This window comes from Bos indicus, chromosome 5 (assembly GCF_029378745.1).
Source record: "Bos indicus isolate NIAB-ARS_2022 breed Sahiwal x Tharparkar chromosome 5, NIAB-ARS_B.indTharparkar_mat_pri_1.0, whole genome shotgun sequence".
NCBI lineage: Eukaryota > Metazoa > Chordata > Mammalia > Artiodactyla > Bovidae > Bos > Bos indicus.
Genome location: NC_091764.1, coordinates 42097944 through 42106123, shown reverse-complemented (window position 1 = coordinate 42106123; position 8180 = coordinate 42097944). Strand labels below are relative to the sequence as shown.

Below are 8180 nucleotides of genomic sequence, written 5' to 3'. Positions count from 1 at the left end.
AACTATACAAAAAAGATCTTAATGACCCAGATAACCATTATGGTGTGATCACTTACCTAGAGCCAGACAGCCTGGAGTGTGAAGTCAAGTGGGCCTAAGGAAGCATCACTATGAAGAAAGCTAACGGAGGTGATGGAATTCCAGCTGAGCTATTTCAAACCCTAAAAGATGATGCTGTGAAAGTGCTGCAATCAATATGCCAGCAAATTTGGAAAACTTAGCAGAGGCCACAGGACTGGAAAAGATCAGTTTTCATTCAATCCCAAAGAAAGGCAATGCCAAAGAATGTTCAAACTACTGCACAATTGCACTCATCTCACACGCTAGCAAAATAATGCTCAAAATTCTCCAAACTAGGCTTCATCAGTATGTGAACCGAGAATTTCCAGATGTTCAGGCTGGATTTTAGAACAGGCAGAAGAACCAGGGATCAAACTGCCAACATCCATTGAATCATAGAAAAAGCAAGAGAATTCCAGAAAAATATCTACTTTTGCTTCATTGACTATGCTAAAGTCTTTGACTGTGTGGATCACAACAAACTGTGGGAAATTCTTAAAGAGATGGGAATACCAGACCATCTTACCTGCCTCCTGAGAAATCTGCATGCAGGTCAAGAAGCAACAGCTAGAACTGGACATGAAACAACAGACTGTTTCCAAATTGGAAAAGGAATATGTCATGACAGTATAATGTCACCTTACTTATTTAACTTTTATGCAGAGTACATCATGCATATAAATGACACACGAGATGCTATATGAATATAAAATACTATATGAAATACTACAATTAAATACTGTTATGGGCTCTCTGCTCCTGCCCGTTCGACAGATAGCCGTAACTTCCGTGCTGTGCCAGCCGCATCCCTGAGACAAGATGGTGAAGGTCGGAGTGAAAGGGTTTGGCCGCATTGGGTGCCTGGTCACCAGGGCTGCTTTTAATTCTGGCAAAGTGGACATCGTCACCATCAATGACCCATTCATTGACCTTCACTACATGATCTACATGTTCCAGTATGATTCCACCCAAGGCAAGTTCCACGGCACAGTCAAGGCAGAGAACGGGAAGCTCATCATCAATGGAAAGGCCATCACCATCTTCCAGGAGCGAGATCCTGCCAGCATCAAGTGGGGTGATGCTGGTGCTGAGTACGTGATGGAGTCCACTGGGGTCTTCACTACCATGGGGAAGGCTGGGGCTCACTTGAAGGGTGGCACCAAGAGAGTCATCATCTCTGTGCCTTCTGCCGATGCCCCCATGTTTGTGATGGGCTTGAACCATGAGAAGTATAACAACACCCTCAAGATTGTCAGTGATGCCTCCTGCACCACAAACTGTTTGGCCCCCCTGGCCAAGGTCATCCATGACCACTTTGGCATCATGGAGGGACTTATGACCACTGTCCACGCCATCACTGTCACCCAGAAGACTGTGGATGGCCCCTCCAGGAAGCTGTGGCATGATGGCTGAGGGGCTGCCCAGAACATTATCCCTGCTTCTACTGGAGCTGCCAAGGCCATGTGAAAGGTCATCCCTGAGCTCAACGGGAAGCTCACTGGCATGGCCTTCCGCATCCCTACCCCCAAAGTGTCCACTGTGGATCTGACCTGCTGCCTGGAGAAACCTGCCAAGTATGATGAGATCAAGAAGGTGGTGAAGCATGCATCAGAGGGCCCTCTCAAGGGCATTCTAGGCTACACTGAGGACCAGGTTGTCTTCCGCGACTTCAACAGCGACACTTACTCTTCTACCTTCCATGCTGGGGCTGGCATTGCCCTCAACGACCACTTTGTCAAGCTCATTTCCTAGTACGACAACGAATTCGGCTACAGCAACAGGGTGGTGGACCTCACGGTCCACATGGCCTCCAAGGAGTAAGGTCCCCAGACCCCCAGCCCCAGCAGGAGCACGAGAGGAAGAGAGAGTTCCTCAGCTGCTGGGGAGTCCTTCCCCACCTCGCTCCTCCACCACACTGAGAATCTTCTGACCTCCACATGTTTCCATCCCCAAAGCCCTAAGGAAGGGGAGGGGCTTAGAGAGACCTGCCTTGTCATGTACCATCAATAAAAGTACCCTATACCCAGAAAAAAGAAAAAGAAAAAGAAATACTGTCATGATCTGAGGAAGTATCAGTATAATCTATATTAGTGAGTTTCTGAGGTTTTTTTGTTTTTTTTTTTTTACTATAGATTTTCTTTTTCTCAAATAAAATCTTACTCTGGGCTTCCCCTAGTGGTTCAAATGGTAAAGAATCTGCCTGTGATGCAGGAGACCCAGGTTCAGTCCCTAGATGGGGAAGATCCCCTGGAGAACGGAATGGCAACCTACAAATACAAATGGTATTCTTGCCTGGAGAATTCCATGGACAGAGAAGCCTGGCAGACCACAGTCCACAGATTTGCAAAAAATTGGGTGTGACTAAGCGACTATCACACATAGTCTAAAAAATATTCACTATGGGGAGTGAGGAGGGAGGAGGGTTCAGGATGGGCAACACAGGTATACCTGTGGCGGATTCATTTCGATATTTGGCAAAACCAATACAATATTGTAAAGTTTAAAAATAAAATAAAATAAAAAAGAATATTCACATAGAACTCAATGCATTCCTCACTAACAAGGACATGATTATGAAGGCTGATATAACCAAAATCATTCTGTTTACATTAGACCTAATAAGTCCCAGAATTTTGTAATTTATCTAGGCTGTGTTTATTGATGATGAAATATACTCTAATCACCACCACGGAAAATGCCAATATATGATTTAGTGTTTGAAACAAAGCTAACATAATAACTGAAATGCTCAAGATTTGAGGAGTAGTAAAATACTGACTGATTACTATAAAGACAATCTTCCTTCATAATCATGTCCTTGTTAGTGAGGAATGCATTGAGTTCCATGTGAATATTCTTTAGACTGTGTATGCTAGTCACTTAGTCATATCCAATTTTTTGCAAACCCATGGACTGTGGTCTGCCAGGCTTCTCTGTCCATGGAATTCTCCAGGCAAGTTGACTCCTTGAGTTACCACAAAAATAATTATTTAGGAAAACATTTTATCATTCTTCATTCAACTTTAGAGATGTGTCATTATTTTTTGAAAATTTCTCTTTTCTGTGCCTGAAGTTATATTATCCCTAGTGCTAAGCCAAGAGCACCATGTTTACCAAGTGTTATATGACTAGGATATATGTGTCTGTCCTTTTTTTTTTTCTGAAATATTTGAGTGAAAGGATAGTTTTAAAAAGAAGTTTTTCATTTGTCAGGGGAAAATATATTTGTGTTTTAAATAGAAGACAGGCATACACTAATTGTATAGAGTTGTCTGCCCATATCTGTTGGATTTTACAACACCCACACTTTGCTGAGATTGCAACACAAATTCCAGCTATGGATCCTGTCTCCTATCCCCAGATTAGATTTCTAGATATTGAATTGACACATATTTTGACTGTAGGATGTATGAGGTACTCTGGACTCAGACTTGGATTTAAATCTAAGCTTTGCAATGAAGAATTTATGGGACCTTATTCTTTATGATATTTTACTTCTCATGTTTAAGATGGAGTTTAAGAGGGCCTTTTCAATAGGAATCATGAGAGTACTTGATGGTACAATAAGTAAAAAGCACTGAGCATGATGCCTGGTAAGGTTGACAAAGAGATGGATTTTCGTGCCCAATTTATACTATGAATGCCAGGCTCAGCCATCTATTAGGGCTCTGGCTTTGTCCTTCAGTTTGCCTGACACCTAGATCCTGCCCACTCACAACTCAAAGCAAAGGTGGTGATCGCATTTAGTTAGAAAAATGTCATGACCTACTATTGAGAGAAAAGCAATTTAGAAAAACATATAAACCACACAGTGCGCTGGTACTTCCGTGAGGTAGAATCCCAAGTTAGGGAATCTTTCTGTTTTTGAAGGAATGGTTTGAAGAAACACTTTACCAAAATGACAGGATCCTAGATGGCAATAGTCAGAGTTCTTTGTAATTGGATAAAGCAAAATGGGCACACAGCAGAAGAAAGGAAGTTGTACTGTTTCAGGAGATGAAATGTTTTAAGCCCTCTGTCGAGCCCAAAGTTAAAGATAGACATTCCATCTCTGCCCTTCTCTGAACACAGTTGTTACCACAGCACAGGGAAAAATACCCTCTTCATATACATTATAACTCTTCTAACACATTTATTATAACATGTGGCACTTATCTGCTGTTTAATCATTTTGGTAAGCTCCTTGAGAATGCGGGGTCAGATGGCCCTTCTTTCCCTCTCCACTTCCTGAACTTATTACAGTGGTAAACACTAAAATAAAAGATACTTACCAAATTGAACATGGAGTTATTTAAATTCAGACACGAATTATGTTACACTGTGGATTTTGGACGTATGTAATAATACCTATTAATCCTGAAATAAAAACCTACCAAAGCCTTTTGTGCATGGTATAAAATCTGAATTGTGTGGTAGGAGGAAACACACCAGAAGATAATGTATTATAATCAGACACACGTAAGTCCAGAAATCTTTATGTAGTAGAAGAACAGAAATGGTCAAGCATAGAAATGTTATTTCCAGGTCTATTTTGACTCTTTCATTGGTCAAAGTTCACACCCAGGGCCAATTCCACAGCTGTCAAAACGATGCTGATTCTGGGAAGCTGTAAGAATGGTTTATCGTCCTGATGCTTTAGGAAAGTCATCAAAACTCCAAATTACACACATATGCAGATCAAATCATTTTCCTCAGCACTTAGGAACTTGATATGCCAACTCCTCTTTAAAAGAGATTTTTTTTTTAAGAATCTAATTAGTAACTGGAATTTATGCATTCCCACAGGTTCTTTTTTTATGTGTCTCTTTTGTCCTCTCTAGACAAGTGGTTCTCGATTCTGGCTGCATATTAGCAATTACCTGGGAAACTTTTAAAATACCAGTATGGGAGTGCAAACCCAGGAGATGGCCTGAGTTAATTGGTCTAGGATAGAATCTAAGCTTCAGAATTTTTTTAAATTCCCTAAGTTACTCTAATATGCAATAAAGTGTTGAGGAATACTCATCTAGCCAATCTCATTCTTACCTAGAGCTTCAATTACTATTTATATTGAGTCCAAAATTAGATCTTTGGTCCAGCCTTGCCTCTAATCTCCTGATCTAATATCAGTTGACATCTCTTTTGTCCTTCTAGACTATAGATTTCATAAGGATGAGAAGCATGTTGGTTTGCTGCTCTTCATTTTATCCCAATATCATTCATAATTCCTGCCACATAGGAAAAACTTGTTTAATTTTTTTAATTACTTAATTTACCATTTTGGCCATCTTGAAGAATCAAGGCAGTTAATGCCTTTCAGGGGAAAAAAATCTCATTTTTAGCTGAACCAATAGCCTTCATTGGCAGGACAGCAAGATAATTAGAAAGAACTAGGGCACCTAAGTCTAGTCCAGGATAAATTTCTCTCTTTTTTATATGTATTCAAACTTGAGATTATGATGGCATTTCCCTAGTTGTATTCTAAGTAAGTTTTGAAGGTAAATCATCCCATTTATGCAAAATTTCTCTGAACTACTTAGAAAAGCAGGAATAAAGTGAAAAAAACATTAATTCTACCTGATTATTTATGAAGAAAATGAGTTACTCTAAGATTTTTAGTAGTTAATTCTGAAAATTTTAAATTTGACTTATTGTCAGTTAGTTTTCAAAATTGTCCTCTTCAAAATAAAAATAAAAACAAAATATAATGAAATGGTTAAATTTTTATGTATTAAACAGCTCTTTAACACATTACCAAGTATATCTTCTTGACTAAAATTTTCATCTGGTCATGAATCTTCAACTCAAGTCAAAACCACTTGAAGGATGTGCATAGAAATGGAAAACAATGGCAGAGTGATCTGGACATTTTGTATTAATGTTCTGCCCCCTGCAAAAAAAAAATGGAATTGGCCTTGTTATTTTTGTGACAGTGAAAAATAGCCTTGAGAATCTGGAAACTTCTATTGTTTCCCTGAGTTTTTATTCTCAGCATGCCAGTATGAAAAGCCTTTTGAAAAGTCTATTCTACCTTAAACACCTGACAAGTGACGGAGACAAAAACCCAATCCAAGTATGTTTGTCTCCAAAACCTGTGCTTTTCCCCTTATTCCACATTACCACTCATTACCATTAAGTGTTGACATCTCTTTTGTCCTGCTAGACTATAGATTTCATGAGGATGAGAAGCATGTTGGTTTGCTGCTCTTCATTTTATCCCAATATCATTCATAATTCCTGCCACATAGGAAAAACTTGTTTAATTTTTTAAATTACTTAATTTACCATTTGGGCCATCTTGCAGAATCAAGGCAGTTAACATCATCTTGATGGCATCAAAAGCCTACTTTCCACCCTCTTAGAAGAATGACTGGAGATCACTGGTGAGTGAGTGGTGAGTCTTCTTCGGCTCCCAGCTCCCAGTAGGTTTAAGCACATTGCTTTAGATGGCTAAGCTGACTTTCCATCTCTCTTGGTCCTCACTTCCTGTGCTCAGTACTCTATTGAGGAAAGCACAGGGTAGCTTTCATATCAGATTTTCCTGTTTCTTTGTATCACCTGATGAGGAGAGATGAAGATCCTTTTACCTCCAAAAGCCTGAGAGAAATATGGTAACACCATTTTTAGAATTTTAGTGTTGTTCTTTCAGTTTTGTCTTCCTTTTTATCATGATTCAGTGGGAACTGAATCACAGCACTTGTGAATTTCTGTAAATGCTGAGGAAATGTAAGCAAAGAGCTATAATCACTCAAAAGAAATCGTGAAAAACAATTTCACAAGGAGAAACCTTTATTTGCATGAAAATGTTTATTATTCTATTTGATGACCACAGTATATATATTGCAGTAACTATCATTGAATTTGATTAGTTGTGGAAAAAAAGCAAAATTTGGAGAAATAAGAAGCTTAAGAGGCCTAATAGCTAATCAAGAAAGCTTAATAATCTCAGAGTCATCTGTAATATATCCTCTATCCTCTTAGAAGCAGATTTTCAGGACTTGCTGAATCAGAAACTCTGAAGATAAGCCTATCATTCTGTTTTTTTTTAATAACAAGCAATACACATAATGCTGAAGCATCTGAAATTTGAAAATCACTGTGATAGAATAGTCTGTGGCTCATCCAGGTGTAGATTTTTAGAATTCATTGGAAATATTAATAAAGGTTTACAGTTCTGGACTAGGCCTTGGTTGGCCTCGTCTTATTCATCTCTCTAAAAATAGAATAATCCCTTAGCTGAAAGATATATGTTGGGGCATGCCAACCATCAATAAACCAAATGAAGTATAAATAAAGCATTTGGAATTTTTCTTGAAAAATTAGCAGATAATGGCTATAACTTCAATATTGGAGTTGCTGCTGCTGCTGCTAAGTCACTTCAGTCGTGTCCAACTCTGTGTGACCCCATAGATGGAAGCCCACCAGGCTCCCCTGTCCCTGGGATTCTCCAGGCAAGAACACTGGAGTGGGTTGCCATTGCCTTCTCCAATGCATTAAAGTGAAAAGTGAAACTGAAGTCTCTCAGTCGTGTCCAATTCTTTGCGACCCCATGGACTGCAGCCTACCAGGCTCCTCCGCCCATGGGATTTTCCAGGCAAGAGTACTGGAGTGGGTTGCCATTGCCTTCTCCGATTGGAGTTACACCACTCTAAATTACAGCAGTTACTTGTTTGCTTAGGACCTAGAATGCAAGGCTAGGGCCTCTCATGGTAAGCAATTAGGCCAATGATTCAGAAGAAATGGACTTTGGGAAAAAGTTTTAGTAATACCAATTTATTTCATTCATGTTTTCCATTTCTGTTGCACAACATAATGTATGACCAAAAAAGTCTAAATAAGCCTAGAAAATATAATTTCAATAAGTACAAAGTGCTAGTTCTAATAAATAAGAAGGCATTGTGATAGGGTTTAATTGACACATTTGTTTTGTGGTTAATGGTACATAAAAATAAAGATGCATGTTACAATCAATGAAATTTTAATTCTGGTGAAACATGATTATCAGAGAGTCTACCTCCTAGAATTGTGCTAAGGATAAAAATAAATTTTGTGAAACCAATGAACTTATAAATATTTAGATGGGAAAAAAATCACACTGAGTTCTTCATTTTAGCTTTTTCATATAAACAGTACACCTTGCA

At 38.9% G+C, this 8180-nt stretch overlaps 1 pseudogene; it reads left to right on the top strand.

The window, feature by feature from the left end:
* The first annotated feature begins 811 nt into the window (after window positions 1-811).
* LOC109559221 (glyceraldehyde-3-phosphate dehydrogenase pseudogene) lies at window positions 812-1921 on the top strand (annotated as a pseudogene).
* Window positions 1922-8180: the final 6259 nt, after the last annotated feature.